This window comes from Patella vulgata, chromosome 6 (assembly GCF_932274485.2).
Source record: "Patella vulgata chromosome 6, xgPatVulg1.2, whole genome shotgun sequence".
Classification (NCBI taxonomy): domain Eukaryota; kingdom Metazoa; phylum Mollusca; class Gastropoda; family Patellidae; genus Patella; species Patella vulgata.
The window spans coordinates 2,575,004-2,597,310 of NC_065884.2; the positions used below are offsets into that span (position 1 = coordinate 2,575,004).

The window sequence follows — 22,307 nt, forward strand, 5'->3', positions numbered from 1 at the left end:
TCCGGTTTCCTCCCACTGCTAAAGACCCCTACGCGCAAGCGAATTATGTAAATAAAATTAAAAACCATATGTTAGTCCCGAAATGACCTAGTTTGTGTCGAGTGGACGTTAAACCCCATTTCTCTCTCTCTCTCACACAGACAACCACCATCTTCATTATCCCAGTTGGTGCAGAAAAGTAGGTAGTGAAATAGAATAATGTTTAAAGTAGCTATAAGTCTCTAACTCAATATTATTCAAAGTTTTCGACATTTAAAACACGAATTGTCTATCAATTAAAATCATCTTTGATGTTGTGATCTTACCGGGAAAAGATACGCTTCAGGGGCCTGTTTCACGAAATGTTAACTAAGATAAAATCCAAATTTTAGTAATTTGATTGGATAATATTAGATTGATTTTAGTGCTTATCTACTAAAATTTGGATTTTATCTTTAGTTAAGATTTCGTGAAACAGGCCCCTGATATCCAATATTTAAGACACAATTCGTGTACCGTAATGCGTTTCAGTGCCATTTGTAACAAGGGACTCGTAATGACCTAGTCTGTGTCGAGTGGACGTTAAACCCCATCTCTCCCCCCCCCTCCCTCTCTCTCCCTCTCGTTTGCAGAAATTCAGAACTATAGTGTTAAAATTGTCTCTGGAAACTTCTAGAGTTGACAGAAGTGTAATAATTAAATTAATATATAGATAAACTAATTTTCACCGTCTGGTTAATATATTATCTCATTACCTTTATTAATTAACATTTAAATTTAATTACACTCGTTCGCTGGGCTTGACGTCCGCTACCACCGAGAGTGATATCGCAGTAAATAAGGTATATAGGAAACAATCAGATATCGCACTAAAGACATTTAAAGGCTCAATACCACTCTTGTTGTAACTGAATATGTCCCAATCTTTATTCTGGTCAACAAATTGTACTATTTTACAATATTCCAATTAATTGATGATACAAATTTCATCTTAACACACCTAATTTAAAAAATTGGAAAAATTCAACTAAATGATTTGAAAAGCCTGACGTAAAGCTTTTCAAATGTTACTTGGATTAAAAAATATTTTTGAACCCTCTGGACAAGTAAAATAGGATTTAATGGATAATTTACACAACAGGTAGGACACTAACACATCTAGTACTTAGAATAAGGCTATTTTTTTATTTTCTGCAGCTGTCAACCCAGCAAGAGTGTTATTGTCCCTTTAACATAAGTTTCTTAATAATTTATATCTAGTCATTTTTTTATAATTAATTGTTCTTTTAAGTATAAAACACAATGAGATTTGACACGAATGAAATGAAATGAAATGGTGTTTAACGCCCTACCGTTCTGCCCCGTCTGGGCTAATGAAGACGGGCATACGCCATATAGTGTGCTATGAGGCAAATTTTGCCCGGACAGCGGCACTATATCGAATTCCAACTGCAAAGGGATATTTTACGTGTATGTCAATGTATACACAAGACCTCGGTTTTTCGTCCCATCCGAACGACTAGACAGCTGTCCTTGCCAGCCCCCCCCCCCACCCGTCCTGCACCACTAACAAGGGGATACCACGTCGGGAAATCCCGACACTGAAGACAATGAGTTATCAATTGTATTATATTATCATATTGTAGTTCATTCAACTGTTGTGATTATTATAATTAATACGTCATTAAAAACTGATCACGTGTCTACTTGTTAGAATTAATCACGGTTTGTTAATATGACCCGGAAGTCACGACATGCGAGAGAGAGAGAGAGAGAGAGAGGGAGAGAGAGAGAGAGAGAGAGAGAGAGAGAGAGATTTACAATTGACAGGGTTCTGTGGTGGTACAGTAAATTAACCATTGTTGGTTTCGAAAGAGAGTGGATCGTAGTGACAGTCGTAGCGACCCTGTTCGGGAAATGAAATGGGGTTTAACGTCCTACTGTTTTACTTCGAACTGGGCTAATGAAGACGGAAACACACCATACAGTGTGCTATGAGGGAATTTTGCCTGGACAGCGGCACTACGGCCTACTATTATATCAAATTCCAACTGTCAAGGGATCTTTTACGTTCACGCCAATGTGTACACGGGACCTCGGTTTTTCGTATAACCCGAATGACTAGACAGCTGTCCTTGTCAGGCCCTCCGTCCTGCATCACTGACAAGGGGGAACCCACGCCGGAAAATCTGGATGAACTTTCTCGGACAATGCAGGGATCGAACACCCAACCTCCAGGCTAGCGAGCCAGCGTCTTACCCACTTAGTCACCGTGGCTGTAAAATAGTTATGAATGTTACAAGAGGTTTGAGAACGTTAGACCGGAGACCGTCTAGCTCGAGATTTGAGAGGCCTCTGGCCAAGATGTATCATATTTTTGTCACTTTCATAAGTCTTTCGTCTAAATCTGGCACACGGTTCAGTCTTAGTCGAAAACCGTGGTCACGCGTACACATTGACGTAAAAGATCGCCCACTGTATAGAGTATGCCCGTCTTCATTCGTCCAGTCGGAGCCTAACAGTAGGACGTTAAACCCCATTTCATTTCATTTCTGTGTTGAATAATGATAGTATACTCCCATTCCATCAAGATCTAGTTATAGGGATCTAGTTATAAGAAAGAGAGAGAGAGAGAGAGAGAGAGAGAGAGAGATGGTGTTTAACGTCCACTCGACATCTATGTCATTTCGGGACTAACACACTGTTTAATTTTAATTCAATAATTCACTTGCTCGTAGGGTCTTTAACAGTAGGAGGAAACCGGGGGATCCGGCGAAAACCCGCGAAGTTGACAGCCGACCCTACTCCGTCATGTATAACCGGGGAATCGAAACCATGCCAGTTGATTCAATGACAGACCTTATGATACTGCGCATACGCGCTAAACATTCGGCAATCTAACCCCCACCCTCTTAGGAATACATTCTCAGAGGGGGCTAACTGTAGACAGGCAGCCTATATTTGGGATGACCATAGGGCTAACTGTAGACAGGCAGCCTATATTTGGGATGACCATAGGGCGTGAATAGAATAATAATATCAGTATACTTACATGTACATGTCGTTCTACTATATCTGTCGATGGTTTGTCGTGTTGTGTTAGTTAGCGTGGTATATAAATATCTTCCTTGATGTTACACTTCCTGTAATACAAGGACAGATATAATATTATATATATATATATAATAACTCATGATTAATATTAACACAAGATCACACGGTGTTCATTGCCTCATGAAGAGAGAGAGAGAGAGAGAGAGAGAGAGAGAGAGAGAGAGAGAGAGAGATGGGTTTAACGTTCAATCGACACAAACTGGGTCATTTCGGGACTAACCCATGGTTCAATGTTATTTCAATAATTCGCTTGCGCGTAGGGGTCTTTAGCAGTGGGAGGAAACCGGAGGACCCGGAGAAAACCCACGAGGTTGAACAGGCAACCCTACTCCTTGTCACGTACAACCGGGGATTCGAAACCACGCCAGTTGACTCAATGACAAACCCTATGATGTAGCGCGGAAAGCGGCCTACGATCTACTCTCGTATTTCGAAATCCAAATGTCGGGGATTCTTTTACGTGCACGTCAACGTGTACACGGTACCTCGGTTTTTTGTTCCATCCGAACGACTATAGAGACTTTTCTAAGCCAGTTCATCCGTCCTGCACCACTAACAAAGGATACCCAAGCTGGAAAATCCTGGGGAACTTGCTCGGAAAAAGCCGAAGAGTACTTGGCACAAACTAGGTAATTTCGGGACTAACACATAGTTCAATTTTATTCCAATATTTCGCTTGCGTATAGGGGTCTTTAGCAATGGGGTGGGGCGGAGGACCTGGATAAAACCCACGAAGTTAGATAGGTGACATTACTCGTTGTCACGTATATACTAGCGGATGATCCGGTGCTACACGTGTTGAGAGAGAGAGAAATGGGGTTTAACGTCCACTCGACACAAACTAGGTCATTTCGGGACTAACATATGGTTTAATTTTATTTCAATAATTCGCTTGCGCGTAGGGGTCTTTTTAGCAGTGGGAGGAAACCGGAGGACCCGGAGAAAATCCACGAGGTTGGACAGGCGACCCTACTCCTTGTCACGTTACACGTGTTGACAGAAGTATAAACCCGAAACCGGGCGCGATAGGCTAACGCTAACTAGCCCATGTTGCTCCCCGGTCCGAGCTACCCCTATATACTAAATTCTAGCCTTGGGACAGACCTAGTAGTGTAGCCGCCTACCCTGAACAGACAGACAGACGGAAGGCCAAACGGACAGACAAACGACAGTGCACAAATATTAGTACAGATTATTATACAAGCCGATATCACGCAAAATAGAATCTAAATTCATTTTAAAACATAATCTAGAAAAGAAATGAAAGGGGATTTTTAAAATAATTTTGGTTATGTGAGATTAATGCTCTGATTAGATGTAACGCTAGACACGGAAGTAAATGTTACAAGTGTTAGATTTTATATCCTCCAATCATAAACATAATTAAATCTGTCTATTTCAGGTCTTTTTTAGGCCTGAAATGTTATATGTATTGTTTAATGGTCGAGAGCGAGACATTAAAATGGGGTTTAACGTCCTACTGTTCTGCACCGACTGGGCTAATGAAGACGGGCATACACCATACAGTGTGCTATGGAGCAATTTTGCCCGGACAGCGACACTACGGCCTACTCGTATATCGAATTCCAACTGCCAGAGGATCTTTTACGTGCACACCAATGTGTACATTATCTCGACAAAAAATAAAACATGATTTATTCCTTGTTTTACGGTCTTTGTTTTACGGATGATTTTTTCACTTTTCACGAGGTTTTACTTTTTTTGTTCAGTATACACGAAAAGGACACCGTTTTATTTCGCATATTGGGGGGATGGCTGGCTGAATGATTAGAGTGTGCGCGTTGTATCATAAGGTCTGTCATTGAGTCAACTGGTGTGGTTTCGATCCCCGGTTGCACGTGACAACGTGACAAGGAGTAAAGTCGCCTGTACAACCTCGTGGGTTTTCTCCGGGTGCTCTGGTTTCCTCTCACTGCTAAAGATCCCTTCGCACACGCGAACACACTCTCTCTCTCTCTCTCTCTCTCTCTCTCTCTCTCCAGAAGAACACAACAATTAGTATAGACTACTGTTTTGTCTTGCGGTTCTCCTCCGGTTCGCATCTGTTAAACACAAAATGACAAATTAAACCTTTTTATTTTCATTAAATGAAGGAAGAATGTACACTTCTCAAAATTCTCGACTAACTTAGTGTCTGTTGTAGACAGACAGCTTGAGTTTAGTATGGGAGATACCCAGCGTGTTTTAGTGGTTAATATATGTGTATATTTCCGGCAGGGGAAGAACAGCTAGGTTTATGTTATAATAAAGACATCAATGTTGAAGAAATTAAAGTACCCTATAAATAAACTCATATCCTATAACTGTATATATGGGTCATATATAGATATAATTATAGATACGAGTATATATATTATAGTATAACAACAATACATCAACACCATTTTAACTAACAGATGGCCGAATGGTTAGCACGTGCGCGCTGCGCTGTATAATACGATCTGTCATTGAGTCAACTGGCGGGGTTTCGAATCCCCGGTTGTCTCTATCTGTCTCTCTGGGGTCGGATAGACTAGCGATCAGGCGACAGACTGCATATGATCAGCTCTATTTATCTCTACAATCGGTGCCTGAATACTGTCAGACAGCATTTCCCGCAGTCTATTTTTCAAAATTTTCTGTGGAATGTCTCCCATTTGGCGGTCGTGATTGGAGTTTGTCGCGGTTCGCAAGTCGGTTAGTTTGACACTTTACCTCAACGTTCAGTGCCTGAAATACTGTCAGGCTGCATTTCCGGCAGCCTGTTTTTCAAAATTGTCTGGAGGAGACCTCCCTACCCCTAGTTGAAGCTAGTGCCTTTGCCCCCTTAACCTTGGACTTTGCCCCTCCAACCACCGACGGTTGGCGCCGGCATTGCCCACCCCACCCCCATGTCCAAATATTTGTACTTAAAGCGATTTCCATGTTGATATTAGTCACACATTGTTATTTAAAAAGTATTAAAAGTTGAAATGAGCTGTAAGGCTTCAGGGACCTACCCGTAACCCACCATGAGAGACAAGGAGGACAGTCCTGCCCAACTCTATTGCATAAGATTCATCCGATTTAGAACTAGGTAGGGTATTTAATGTCCGACTTTATCATCGTATTACATTTGCAAAAACTTATTTAAATGAGAGGAAAAGGAAATACAATGAGAGGGAGGGAGAGAGAGAGAGAGAGAGAGAGAGAGAGAGAGAGAACGAGAGAGAGAGAGAACGAGAGAGAGAGAACGAGAGAGAGAGAGAGAACGAGAGAGAGAGAACGAGAGAGAGAGAGAGAGAGAGAACGAGAGAGAGAGAGAGAGAGAGAACGAGAGAGAGAGCGAGAGAGAGAACGAGAGAGAGAACGAGAGAGAGAGAGAGAACGAGAGAGAGAGAGAACGAGAGAGAGAGAACGAGAGAGAGAGAGAGAACGATAGAGAGAGAGAGAACGATAGAGAGAGAGAACGAGAGAGAGAGAGAGAGAGAGAGAGAGAACGAGAGAGAGAGAGTGAGAGAGAGAGAACGAGAGAGAGAGAACGAGAGAGAGAGAACGAGAGAGAGAGAACGAGAGAGAACGAGAGAGAGAGAGAACGAGAGAGAGAGAGAGAACGAGAGAGAGAGAGAACGAGAGCGAGAACGAGAGAGAGAGAACGAGAGAGAGAGAACGAGAGAGAGAGAGAGAGCGAGAGAGAGAACGAGAGAGAGAACGAGAGAGAGAGAGAGAACGAGGGAGAGAGAACGAGAGAGAGAGAACGAGAGAGAGAGAGGGAGAGAGAACGAGAGAGAGAGAGAGAGAACGAGAGAGAGAGAGAGAGAGAACGAGAGAGAGGGAGAGAGAGAGAGAGAGAGAGGGAGAGAACGAGAGAGAGAGAACGAGAGAGAGAGAGAACGAGAGAGAGAACGAGAGAGAGAGAGAGAACGAGAGAGAGAGAACGAGAACGAGAGAGAGAGAACGAGAACGAGAGAGAGAGAGAGAACGAGAGAGAGAGAGAGAGAGAGCGCGAGAGAGAGAGAGAGCGCGCGAGAGAGAGAGAGAGAGCGCGCGAGAGAGAGAGGGGAGAGAACGAGAGAGAGAGAGAGAGAGATGGGGTTTAACGTCCCCTCGACACAAACTAGGTCATTTCGGGACTAACATATGGTTTAATTTTTTATTAAGTAATTCGCTTGCGCATAGGGGTCTTCAGCAGTAGGAGGAAACCGGAGGACCCGGAGAAAACCCACGAGATTGGACAGGCGACCCTACTCCTTGTCACATACAACCGGGGATTCGAGAGAGAGAGAGAGAGAGAGAGAGAGAGAGAAATGGGGTTTAACGTCCACTCGACACAAACTAGGTCATTTCGGGACTAACATATGGTTTAATTTTTATTTCAATAATTCGCTTACGCATAGGGGTCTTTAGCAGTGGAAGGAAACCGGAGGACCCGAAGAAAACCCACGTGGTTGGACAGGCGACCCTACTCTTTGTCACGTACAACCGGGGATTCGAAACCACGCCAGTTGACTCAATGACAGGCTTTATGATACAGCGAGCGCGTGCTAACCATTCGGCCAACCAATAAGAAAAGAATCGGATTCGAAACCACGCGGCTATCAATTCTTCTCTAACTGCCATTAACATATCTTAGCGCCCTGGAAACGGTTGACCAATCAGAGGCCGAAAGAAAATGAAATGAAATGAAATGGGATTTAACGTCCTACTGTTCTGCTCCGAACTGGGCTAATGAAGACGGGCATACGCCATACAGTGTGCTATGAGGGAAATTTTGCGCGGGGCAGCGGCATTACGGCCTACTCTTATATCGAATTCCAACTGCCAGGGGATCTTTTACGTGCATTCCAATATATACACGGGACCTCGGTTTTTCGTCTCATCCGAAGGACTAGACAGCTGTGCTTGGCAGGGAATTATATTTGGAAGAACAGTAATACAGTCCTACTGTTCTGCTCCGACCTGGGCTAATGAAGACGGGCATACGCCTTACAGTGTGCTATGAGGGAAATTTTGCCCGGGGCAGCGGCATTACGGCCTACTCTTATATCAAATTCCAACTGCCAGGGGATCTTTTACGTGCACGTCAATGTGTACACGGGACCTCGGGTTTCGCCCCATCCGAACGACTAGACAGTTGTCCTTGTCGGACCCTCCGTTCTGCATCACTGACAAGGGTGAATCACGCCGGAAAATCTGGATGAACTTTCTCGGCCAATGCAGGGATCGAACATCCCACCTCCAGGCTAGCGAGCCAGCGTCTTACCCACTTAGCCACCGTGACCCCCAGCGGTAAACAATTCTAAAACACTTACTACTAAACTTTGCATTATATCTCCGGTTGCTTAAAATCGAGTTCACAACAAAAAATTAATATTTTCAAAAATAAAAATAGATGTCAACTCTTGGTAGAACGCTGGATCGTAGACCGTCTAGTACATATGTGGGTGGATTGTGGGTTATGGTTAGGGCCTGCAGATTTCGTCAAGATCTCGAAATGTAAACAGGGCTAGTTCTAACCCTAACCCTAGACCTTACCCTAACCTTTCCGACGTGGTTTCCCCTTGTCAGTGGTGCAGAACAGAGGGCCCGACAAGGACAGCTGTCTAGTCCTTCGGATGAGACGAAAAACCGAGGTCCCGTGTATACATTAGAGTGCACGTAAAAGATCGCTTGGCAGTTGGAATTCGATATAAGAGTAGGCGATAGTGCCGCTGCCCGGGGAAAATTTCCCTCATAGCACACTGTATGGCGTATGCCCGTCTTCATTAGCCCAATATAGGAGCAGAACAGTAGGACGTTAAACCCCATTTCATTTCATTTCATTTCATTTCTTACCCTAACCCACAATCCACATACGAGGTCATATGTGCTAGACGGTCTCCGGTCTAACGTTCGCGCACCTCTTGTAACATTCATAACTATTTTAGAGCCACGGTGACTAAGTGGGTATGACGCTGGTTCGCTAGCCTGGAGGTCGCGTGTTCGATCCCTGCATTGACTGAGAGAGAGTTCATCGGGATTTTCCAACATGATTTCCTCTGGTCAGTGGTGGTGGATGGAGGGCCTGACAAGGACAGCTTTCTGGTGACGGTCGTTCGGATGGGAAGAAAAATCGAGGTCTCGTGTACACACTGGCGTGAACGTAAAATATTCCCTGTCATAGCACACTGCCTGGCGTATTGCCGTCTTCATTAGCCCAGTCGCAGACGTTAAATCCTATTTCATTTCAATTATTTTCCTCATAAATTCGTCGTCATCAATTCACCTTTCAGAGTATTTCTACAGATAATTATGACATGCTGGGTTCTCTCCCTTTAATTACAGAGAAATGGGGTTTAACGTCCACTCGACACGGCACTAACGTATGGTTCAATTTTATTTCAATAATTCGCTTGCACGTGTAGCGGTTTTTAGCAGTGGAGGAAACCCACGGGGTTTGACAAGCGTCCCTACTCCTTGTCACGCACAACCGGGAATTCGAAACCACGTCAGTTGACTCATTGAAAGACCTTATGATACAGCGCGCACACGCTAACCAATCAGCCATCCAGCGACACCCCTCTCCCACTTTACAGTTATATAGATTAAAATCATGGGGATGTTCAAACGTATTTTATAAGCCAAGACAAGGCATGAATTTAACATTGAGGTGAATAGAGAAAGAATTGCACGTCTGAGAACTGATATAGTCTAACATTCTCTATCACATGTAAAAATATTCATTGAAAACTTGTAAAAAGTTGTAAGGTGCTGAATAAACTAATTCCCCATCACGACACACAGTTTAACACTCTGATTAAAATACACATCTATATTTCGTTTCGTTTTTTATACTTTCGATGGCCTACACTACATGAAGATCTAAACGATTGTAGCGGAAGATCGCGTCAGGTGTCATACGAGCGGTTTTTGATCCTATGACGTCAGACATTTGATTAACCAATTAGCATTGATGTTTCTAGTGGGTTACCCACAGTTCCGTGCACCTCACGCCAAAAACTCGCCGTAACATACCGTTCCATTGGCTAATCGCACACATCAACGAGAACGCCTGTTATATAACAGCTCCTCCAGATCCTAGTGTAGTAAAGACAAGTAAAACGAAATTTTGAACTATAAAAAACGAAAGGAAATAGGATCTGTGTTTTAATCTCTCTCTCTCTCTCTCTATACACCAAAATGAGTAGCACTTGGGATCCAAGTCATTATGCGCAAAAACAAAAACAAAACGTAAAAAAACACTGGGTGCAGCAAAAAAAAGAAACATTGGATTTGTATGAAATTGAGAGTAGTCTATATGGATTAACATTTCAACGATTCCCGTATCATTATTGATAATAATTGGACCAAATGATTCAGTTGGACAGTGCTAGTTTTAGATAAAGAGAGACCCTAGGTTATTACACTTATGAGCCTGCTATCTTTACTCGATTAGGATCCATTTGCTGCTCAACTTGCATTCATGATTTAATCATTAAATGGCTAATCGAGACTGTTTTTTTTTTATCGTACCGACTTTAGTAATGATCGAGGGTAGGCCGAAAATTCAATGTCTAAAACCTCGGTTCAGAGTGGATCAATTTGACTGAAATTTTCAACAAATTCCCTTTACATTATGTAGTTTTTGACTTTTATAGTGAGAACAACCATCTCTTTATCTAATCTCCCATAATGTATCTTTAAATAATCAATTTAAATACATTTTAGTTTAGATAAGCCGTGGAAAATGCAAATATGGGGCAGATTTAGGACTTTTAAGTGAAATTTTATCATTTGATGTAAATGAACACAATGCAGTTGAGTTGAACTGGCATGATGCCGTGACTTGAAAGTAAAAATTCTCTAATTGAATGGGAAGGAAAAAATACATCATACACATTTTAAAAAAAATAAAATAAACTGCTGAATATTCCTAGCAACGGGATATGGCACCAACAAAACTGCACGCAATATTCATATACACAGCGTATAAATAGGGTATCAAATAACAGCATAGAGTCAGAAATATTTCTGAAACATTTCCAAGACGACCATTTATATAGCATATATTGACAGAGACTGTGCTTTAGATCATAAAGGTCTGTCATTAAGTCAAGTGGTGTGGTTTCGATCATACACTTGTACGTGACCAGGTGTAGGGCTGCCTGTCTAATCTCGTGGGTTTTCTCCGGGGCCGGCGGTGTCCCTGCACTGCTAGTGGTGAAGACCCAAAAAGCACACGCGAATTGTTGAAAACAAATTGTACGTGTTACTGTGTTAGCCCAAAAATGACCTAGTTAAAAAAAAGTTTATTTTTATTTTTATTGGAAGTTACCCCTCCCCCCGCCTCTCTCTCTCTCTCTCTCTCTCTCTCAACAGGATGAAATATAATCATTAACCAAGATAGAAACATTTATTGTAAAATTATACCCCGGGTTTATTTATGCGTCTAGCCTGGAGGTCGGGTGTTCGATCCCTGCATTGACCGAGAAAGTTCATCCAGATTTTCCGGCGTGGTTTCCCCTTGTCAGTGATGCAGGGCGGAGGGCCTGACAAGGACAGCTGTCTAGTCGCTCGGATGGGACGAAAAACCGAAGTCCCGTGTACATATTGGCGTGCACGTAAAAGATCCCTTAGCAGTTGGAATTCGATATAAGAGTAGGCCGTAGCGCCGCTGCCCGGGCAAAATTCCCCTCATAGCACGCTGTATGACATATGCCCGTCTTCATTAGCCCAGTTTAGGAGCAGAACAGTAGGACGTTAAACCCCCATTTCATTTCATTTATTTATGCGTGCTGTTGTTTTTGTGCACTAATAGGCCTATGATATGAATCATATCCATGACCATAATCTGTTTTTACACCATCAGGACTACTCTGGATAATTTGGGCTATTCACGCCAGTCAGAGATAAAAAAAAATAAATAAAAGTATATTCAACGAAGGTTAAACCAAGTGATCCATCAAAATAAGGGTTTATTTTAATATTTTAATGCCTATTTAAATGAGCTAACTTACCACGTGACCTACTCGTGTTTTGATTGTCTTGTATTTTTTAGAAAGAGTAGGTAGGACTTGAAGCATTACGTCCGGAAAGAGTAGGCCTATCGTTTTCTTTTTATAATTATAACACTAAGGGAGGTAACTCACAAAGTCCCGATTATCCGGGAAATAATCCATCGAAATTCGCAACTATTCGGTTTATTCTGGGCAACGAGCCTTGCATTGAAGAATGACAAAATTATATGTTTATTGTACATTATCGCTTGAGGGTTGTTCTGGTACACATTCTCCTCGAAATAATGGGGAAATCGCCAAACAGGAATGTGTTCGAGTAATTAGAGACTTTTGGCAAGCGGAATTTTCCCATCGGTATCAATCCGTATCGTATACGTGCCACGTTGCGTCAATGTGGTTTTAGAGTTTTTGCAGATTTTCGAGTCGCATACGTATGCGTCAATCAGATGAGCTTAGTTCTATTAAAGGGACAATAACACTCTTGCTGGCTTGAAAGCTCCAGAAAATAAATAATATCTCTATCTAAGTACTAGATGTTTAAGTGTCCTACCTGTTGTGTAAATTATCCATTACATCCTATTTTACTTGTCCAGAGGGTTCGAAAATATTTTTAAATCGAAGTTTCATTTGAAATGGTTTATGTTAGACGTTTCAAACCATTATGTTGAATTTTTCAAAAATTTTAAATAAGGTGTGTTAAGATGAAATTTGTATCATCAATTAATTGAAATTTTCTAAAATAGTACAATTTCTTGACCAGAATAAAGATTGGGACATATTATTCAGTTACAACAAGAGTGGTATTGAGCCTTTAAAGCATGATCGCAGATATCTTCCAAGATCACCATCAGACAGTATTAGTCAAGTGCCGCCTACAATTTCCCGGAGGGAGTGAAGTCGTTCGACAGTCACTGAGCTATTTTAAAAAAAACCATTAATGTCGAATCTTATTAAAAATCTTCGACTTCGACTCGACAGCAATATTTGGTTTCACTAATATATCATTCCAGAAATCATCTACAGATTGGCAAGCCCCCCCCCCCTCCCTAAATTTAGCACGTAGACCAACCAGCATGAAGACAGACAGAAAATTCTGAGAAATAAACACCTTCGTGTTCAAGAATACACAATGATTCATAAAAAAAACGCTATGATACAAAGTCCAGGGTCTAAAAGTAGAAAAAAAAAGACGGTAAAAAGACACGACAATAGAGACTTTTGGTAAGTGGATTTTTTCCCATCCGTATCGCGTATCCGTATCGTCACGTAATACGTTGCGTCAATGTAGTTTTAGACTTTTGGCAGATTTTCGCGCCGCGTACGTTCTATTACAGCATGATGGCAGTTATCTACCAAGATCAACATCAGTACCTAGCCAACAGGGGGGGGGGGGGGGGTTGGATGGCTGAATGGTTAGCACGTGCGCGCTGTATCATAAAGTCTGTCATTGAGTCAACTGGCGTGGTTTCGATTCCCCGGTTGTACGTGACAAGGAGTAGGGTCGCCTGTCCAACCTTGTGGTTTTTCTCCGGGTCCTCCGGTTTCCTCCCACTGCTAAAGACCCCTACGCGCAAGCGAATTATGGAAATAAAATTGAACCATGTGTTAGTCCCGAAATGACCTAGTTTGTGTCGAGTGGACGTTAAACCCCATTTCTCTCTCTCACCTAGCCCACAATTTCCAAGAGGAAGTGAAGTCGCTCGACTTCGACTCATAGCAATTTTTATTTTCACTAATGTATCATTTCAGAAAGTTTTTATCCCCCTCTACGATAGAATCTCATCATTTACAGATTTTCAAGGTCCCACCTCCCTAAATTTAGCACGTAGATCAACCAGCGTGCAGACAGACAGGAAAAATATGAAAATTCCGCGAAAAGCTCATCAAAAGTAATAATTAAATTCCAGTCTTTATCATGGTTAAAATCACACCAAATATACACCTTTGTGTTGTAGGATACACATAGATTCATTAAAACGCTACGGCGCAACATTTCAGCGTCTAAAAGTAGCAAAAAATACGGTAAAAAGACGACGATGTTATACGGACCTTTTCCGTATAAAAGCTGTTCGATACGTGCTGCCGTATCACGTATGGGAAATACACATGCATTGATGACGTTACACGCAAAATCGTTACGGATACGCGATACGGACCAGGAATTTACGCTTGCCAAAAGTCTATATTGTTATACGGACCGGACCGTACGCGTGTGCCGTATCACGTATGTGAAAAACACACATATTGGTGACGTCACACGCAAAATCCATACGGATACGCCATACGGACCAGGAATTTACGCTTGCCAAAAGCCTCTATTGATAATTTTGGGCGACGTATGCAAGTTTGCCTCCAGCGCCGTGGGGGCCAGTTGAAGTGTAGCCTAGTTTGGAAAAAAAAAACGTGATTTAATAAAAACCAGCAAGATAACTGAAACTTTGATCGTACGCACACTGAAGTTAGAAATTTGCTGGGGTGGGGGGGACACCCTGTATTTAAAGATACAAAGTCACCAAAGTATGTATAGAGTAGTTATTTCCAATAAAAGTAGTCTTTGCAAATTTGGTATATGGAAAGTAGAAAAAGAGAGAGAGAAATGGGGTTTAACGTCCACTCGACACAAACTAGGTCATTTCGGGACTAACATATAGTTCAATTTTTATTTCCATAATTCGCTTGCGCGTAGGGGTCTTTAGCAGTGAGGGGGAAACCGGAGGACCCGGAGAAAACCCACGAGGTTGGACAGGCGACCCTACTCCTTGTCACGTGCTAACCATTCGGCCATCCAACCCCCCTGGAAAGTAGAAAAATACTGGATTACCCGCAAAACACCCACGGAGCAAGAACTGGACAAAAATGCCAGGGTATCACTAATTGGCAACGCGACGGCCTAGCCTTAATATGTATGGTTCATGGACGATAAGAAATGACAAATACATTCTGAAAAATTGACACCCCCCTCCCCCCCCCCCCCCAATCAAGTTAGGTGACAAACTTGGTTTCAAAAACATAATTTTTTATAGCTTGGGGTATCTCCTCGGGAACACAAAGTTTTGAGAGGGATCTGCAGCAAATGTTTGATAGATTGATTAGCCTGAATATGTTTTTAGTCCAAATATATCATCAAATCACACAGTTTGTACGCGAGAAATATCTTTATACGGAACTGAAATAAAATAAGGCTTAACGTCCCACTGTTCTGCACCAACTTTGGTAATGAAGATCGACGGACTAGTTTTTTTTATTGAAGTATTTGGTACACTATAAAGGGCTAATTTTAAAGATACATTATGGGAGATTTTTTATAACAGTTCAAAAGTAGATGATGAAAGAAGAATATATTGAAAATTTCAGTCAAATTACTTTATTCTGAACATAGTTATCATCGTTGTATTATTTGACTAGAAATGGTAACGAAATGCGTCTTCACCTTGACCGATCGTTTGATTGACAGGCGTTAACTCCACCTACATATCTCGATTATCAAGTAAAGTTTTCAATGGCATACGGAAACGCTCTACTGCGGCCTCGCTAAGTACACTCTATCATTTAGCCTCGATCTAACTGACGTATTTTCATCAGGTTGCCCCATATTTGATTTAATCAATTAGTGAAATCCTATTTAAATCCGAGCTGTAGCCGAGCCATCCGTGGGTCTACAGAGTTGATTTTGGTCTTGTTGTTTAAATAAAGATCTAATTTATAATTTTTATAACATCTGAAGCCTAAATTAAGACTTGCAATAATCAGATTTAGCTCTTGCATAATGCATGTTTAAGTTAATACTTCAGGTGTATTCAGCTAAGTACTGGTTGTATATAGTGTATCTACTGTTTTTCATTATTAGTATATTGTAAATAGGGATAGGGGTCTGACATAGGCATTTTGCCTGTTCCCCTATTTTCCATTCATTTATAGGGAATAAAATATGTCTAAAAAAAGGGTAAAATAAGGCGAACAATTTTGAGTAAATTCTTAAATCTGGGAATGGTTTGTGAACTCAAAACCAGGGGCCTGTTTCACGAAGTTTTAACTAAGATAAAATCCAAATTTTAGTAATTTGATTGGATAATATTAGATTTATTTTAGTGCTTAGCCAATCAAAATTGAAGTATCTACTAAAATTTGGATTTTATCTTTAGTTAAAATTTCGTGAAACAGGGCCCAGGTCTTACTTTAGTATATTCAGCGCATGCGCAAGGGTCTTTCTTATTGGAGGAAACGAGGTTGAAAAGGCGCCAGAATCCCTAAGTTACAATTGTCTGCGATATCACCTCGGTGGAAGCGGATGTTAAATAAAGCTATTTCACACTCTAAGGTACAACGCTCACACTGGGGATCGCATGTTCCTGAGGCAATGATCCCGAATTTTACATCAATCGAAGATGAAAGGATCGAATCCGCTACCGACCAGCTAGAACTCGAAGCGCGACACTTTAGACCACTAGGCCATCAGAGAGAGAGAGAGAGAGAGAGAGAGAGATATGGGGTTGAACGTCCACTCGACACAAACTAGGTCATTTAGGGACTAACATATGGTTTAATTTTTTATGTCAATAATTCGTTTGCTCGAAGGTGTCTTTAGCAGTGGGAGGAAACCGGAACTGAGGACCCGGAGAAAACCCACGAGGTTGGACAGGCGACCCTACTCCTTGTCACGTATAACCTCATGCTCTACTGTAGACATGTTTATAATTAGAAATCTACCAGTATATCACCTAAACGACCAAAGTTTATTTATATAAATAATACATCATACGACAAATAATCCATCTAATTTTCTTTCTCCTCCAATTCCCCCAAGCTTGTATTGGTTTTATATTGAAATTGGATCTTTTCCTGACGAATCAAATTATTCCGACCTTTTGTCGATAATTGAAGAAATTGAGTAGGTTGTGGATCACATTAAACATTTTCTGCAATATTCTGGTTTTATATTATTATGTAGAGAGGAGAGGAAGAGAAAAACGGGGTTTAACGTCCCACTGTTCAGCTCTTAAAGGACAATATTGGTGTCAGTCATTATCAATTATATGATAGAACTGGGTAAACACGTTCCAAATATGATTTTTTAACACATACGATAGAGGCTTTATGATGATTTCAAAAAACGGAAGTGACGAACTCAAAGGGAAAACACGAGTTATCATCCTGAGAGACGAGTGAAAAAAGATAAATGGGCGAATTCCTGCTCACTAATAATCGAATGTCACTGACAAGGACAGTCTGTTTAGTCGTTCGGAAGGGACGAAAAACTGAGGCCCCGTGTACACATTGGCGTGTACGTAAAAGAATCATTGACAGTTATAATTGGGGATTTCGGGTTCGCTCGCAGTGTTGGCAAAGATAATTCCTCGGGTGTGGGACAGAGACTCTGGTAATGAAAAGCGTCAAATCGTTCGGGAGCGAAGAAAACCATGGGTCCCGAGTAAAAGCACAGCCGCACTGCATCCTACTCATAGTTATAATTCTGTGTGTGTGAAATAGCTTTATTTAACGTCCGCTTCCACCGAAGTGATATCGCAGACAATTCTGCTAATGTTTCCTTTATATACGCCAAAGCTAACATAGGACCTCAGGATTTCGTTCCAGCTGAACGATTACAAACTGTTTCGTGCCACGCCCATCGTCCTAACTGGAAAACCCGACTGGAAAACACGACTGGAAAACAAGAGTAACTCTCTCGGCTAAGAGGGATTAACATAACTGCTACAAGTCTAAAACTAACTTTAAGAGTAGGCCCTAGGCCTGAAAATATAATACAAGTCGAAGAATATTTGAAACATACTATTAGGTCTGAATGTATGTCTCATTCTAAACTCTCAAATAGCAAGGGCTCTTTCACGTGCACACACAAGTTTATCGAGGTTGACCTCGGATTATTGTCCCATCGAAACGACTAGGTTCACTTTCCTGGTCAACCATTGGTAACTGAGAATAGCGCTTGAGGGTTCTTCTGGGCTCACGCCGAGTGCTCAAATTTCCAGGCCCCTTTTCCGTGCGTGGCCTAAAGAGTAGGAACTGTGGATCGCAGTTTATTCCTACCCGAACGACTAGCTCGACATTCCTAGACAACCGCTGATAAGTAAGAATAGCGCTTAAAAGCAATTCTGAACCAAAGCCGGGATTCCAACTCGATATGAAATGAAATGAAATGGGGTTTAACGTCCTACTGTTCTGCTCCTATGCTGGGCTAATGAAGACGGGCATACGCCATACAGTGTGCTATGAGGGAAATTTTGCCCGGGCAGCGGCACTATCGCCTACTCTTATATCGAATTCCAACTGCCAAGGGATCTTTTACGTGCATTCCAATGTATACACGGGACCTCGGTTTTTCGTCTCATCCGAAGGACTAGACAGCTGTCTTTGTCAGGCCCTCCATCGAACTCGATATATTCGGGTTTCTCAAATGATACGTCATTTATTCTTCACAATAAATGTTTCCTGTTCTACTGACGTTTCTCTTAAATTGATTATCAACATTCAGATTTTTATTGAGAATTGTCCGGTAAAGAGATTTATTTCCGATTGCCATTTGAATGATAATCGATTGATCGATTATTAAATACGTATCGATCTTAACTTCAACTGTACTTCTTTACAGGTAGAAAATTATTTACCAATTATTCTATAGATTTATTCATACCAATCCCCTCAAAAACCTGAAAATAGAAGAATGGTCGGGAATTATTTAGCTTTCGATCTGAATCTATACAAAAATGACAAATCGTAATTATCTTTAATTAATCTTCATAAATTATTGTTGAATGAGTAATAATGGGCAGTGGCATTATCTTCTTTACCACACAAAACAAGATCGACTCTGTCTAGAAATTCCATGTGGTTTCTAAAACAAGACTCATTCCGCCTAGAAGAACAAAATGCTGTCCAGTGGGCTTAGTCAAGTTGCGGTGATGAACGACTGATTCGGGTCAGATAATGACTACACAAGAAACGGGAAGTGGAGGCGAGCGGCGATTAGACCTAGTATGGGCAAACGTAATCCAGTGGAATAATTAACATTGGCATTATATAGAGGAAATTGGTATATATTTGACTTGTAGAACGACTGAGTGCCATTCGGGCTTTCGAGTGCCCCAACGTCATTTCAGTAACTAACAGAAGATCTAATATAAGGAAATATTCTCATTAATTAATCAACGAATCTCGGTAGCTATTTGACATCAGATCGACCAAGGGCCATTCGGACTTTCGAACACCCCGTGTTATTTCAACAACTACCCTATTTTCTCTGTATAATCATCTCAAACTAACAGTAGACCTAATATAAGGCATTGTTCTTGTGTTATGTTGGTTAATCAAGGACTACGGAAGGCTATGTTAACAAGTGTTCAATTAAACATATCTTGCTAGAACTTGTACCACAATCAACTCCTGGTGCGACATCCCGGGTTTCATTAGATGCAGTGCTCTAATTAACAACAACACTATAAAATATGTACTGTTCAATATAATTTATCGTATTTCTGATCATGCTCCACCAGCAACAGTCAATGAGCTGGGTCGCGGAATCGTCTCGTCAACGCGTGCTCTTTGGGTCATAAGGTCTGTCACTGAATCAAGTAGTGTGGTTTCGAGTTATTCGGATGGGATAAAAAATAAAGAGGTACTGTGTGCACATTGGCGTGCACGAAAACGAAACCAATGTTGTAGCATGAATAACTTAACGGTGTTGTTGGGAGAGTGCAGTTGCGCCCAGGGCCCTTATTCACGAAACCATAAACTAAGATACAATCGAAATTTTAAGAAATACTGCAATTCGATTGGCTGACCAGTAAAAACAATTTGCATATATCCAATGAAGTTGCAGTATTTCTTAAAATTTCGGTTGTAACTTAGTTTAAGTTTTCCTGAATAAGGGCCCAGAACTTGTGCGGGTGCACAATTCCACAACGGTAAGAACGATTTTGAATAGATTGGCTACATAAAGTTGTTCCGAAGAATCAAGACAGGCATGATATATACAGGGCAGTTCTATGGAATATATTTACTGTTTGATAAAGATTACAAAATCCTATTCCAAACGAGGGAGCCACGGTGGCTAGGTGGGTAAGGCGCTGGCTCGCTAGCCTGGAAGTCGGGTGTTTGATCCCTGCATTGGCCGAGAAAGTTCATCCCGATTTTCCGACGTGGTTTCCCCTTGTCAGTGATGCAGGACGGAGGGCCTGACAAGGACAGCTGTCTAGTCCTTCGGATGAAACGAAAAGCCGAGGTCCCGTGTAAACATTGGAATGCACGTAAAAGATCCTTTGGCAGTTGGAATTCGATATAAGAGTAGGCGATAGTGCCGCTGCCCGGGCAAAATTTCCCTCATAGCACACTGTATGGCGTATGTCCGTCTTCATTAGCCCAGTATAGGAGCAGAACAGTAGGGCGTTAAACCCCACTTCATTTCATTTCTAGTCCAAATGTCCTCATAAATAAACATTAATTATAATCCACGGGACACGAAGCTTTGAAATACAACTACTGTTTATTCCACTATGATTCTCTTGATTGATAAAAATTAGTTGAAACGATGGACATTCCAAGCATGAGATAATGATATAGACATATGTGATATCACGTGGAATAAATGCCTTGCATCAATGAAATTAAATCACAATGTGAGCGGGGTGTTGTGTTTTTTCTCTTTATAAAGCTCAGCGTGTTTGTATATACACCACCCCCACCCGGCAGCCACCCCCACCCAAAGATACATTGTCTCAGCAACCTGGCAAACTCCCTCTTGCAAAAAATCTTGGATATGCCCCTCCCATGTCTATTCCCAGTTCAGTAATTATATATTCCTTTAAAACAATGTATCAAAGCATAGTGGTATAATTTAGTATTTATGACATTTGTCTTTTATGTAAATAGTTCGTTCCAGATGATTTACTAAATACTGTTGAAAAAATATTTTCACACAAGATATAAGTAATTATTAATGATGTTATTGTTCCACGTGAGTTAATGTTCACTTTGTTTATTCCCAGAGCAGTAGGCTATGTTAGTCAGCATATGGCTTCTATAATAAACTAATTTACCCTGGACGAGAAATATGTCGATCTAAGCATCAAGATGTCCACACACTTGTTAAACATTCAGGAATATTGCTGGAAATATTTACATTTCAACATGTCTACCAATATATAAGTATCAATGCTTATCTCGCCAATTTAATTCATATATATAGTTTAGTGTGTAACCCAGCTCCCCTAGTACAGAGTGGTGTGCAGGGGTTCAAGGGTGCCCAGGACCAAACTCCTTGATTGTATTCCGGAAAGACTTAAGTATAGGGTCGGGTCTAGCAAATGTAATATACGATGACATATAATTTTTATTGAAATAAGTCAGGCAGCTTGTACAACACAGTTAACAGCAATAAATTTAAATCTAAAAAAACATGATTTAAACAAATTTCCCTCTTTGATTGAATGCTGTCTCTTCACCCCTCTGCATCCCCCCCCCCCCACAATCCCAGCCCTCTGTACGCTACTGCAATGCAATTTAGGGGCTGAAATGTAAAGTAAGATTCAACATGTTTTCATTAGTTATTCCATCGTTAGGGTTCCCTTGTGGCCCCACTCACATATTTGTTCCATTGTCAGCACACGTTTCTAATAATAATGAATTGCATCACACTATTCTCTCTTTGGAAGTAATACTAGTTCTCCGGATTCGTTAACTGATTAGATAACGAGAATGATAACAGTGGCCATCTCTTGAGACCAGGGAGATAGAAATTGGGTTTAATGTCCACTCGACACAAGCGATGTTATTTCGGGACTAACATATGGTTTAATTTCATTTCAAAAATTAGCTTGCGAGTAGAGATCTTTAGCAGTGGGAGGAAACCGGAGGACCTGGTGAAAACCCACGAGCTTGGACAGGCAACCCTACTCCTTGTTACGTACAACCGGGGAATCGAAACCACGTATGTTGACTCAGTGATAGACCATGATACAACGCGCACACACTAAATGCTAATAAAAGAAGACATAAACATGTACTAGTCGAAAACATGATACTGAATAACTCATGTGTACCTGTCGTTATAGTTGGAATTATAGAGTAGACGAAAACCACTGAAATCAAATTTACCATATTATTAGTATAAAAAAATATCAAGTATTGTGTTAAATAAACGTTAACCGAATTACATTAACTTGTTTAAGTAACAGAATTTTAGAGTGTATGTTAGTTAAAAATGCAATGAAATGGGTTTAACGTCCT

The 22,307-nt window shown here is 41.1% G+C and overlaps 1 protein-coding gene across 1 annotated transcript in view; it reads right to left on the reverse strand.

Moving 5' to 3' along the window:
• The window catches only part of LOC126823520 (glycoprotein 3-alpha-L-fucosyltransferase A), a 121,159-nt gene that overhangs the window by 26,184 nt on the left and 72,668 nt on the right, over positions 1-22,307 (reverse strand). The window contains exons 2-3 of the mRNA XM_050552420.2: positions 18,692-18,733; positions 3,032-3,122 (exon numbers count right to left, since the gene is read on the reverse strand). The gene's annotated coding sequence lies outside the window, so the exon portion shown is untranslated. The remainder of the gene's footprint in view (positions 1-3,031; positions 3,123-18,691; positions 18,734-22,307) is intronic.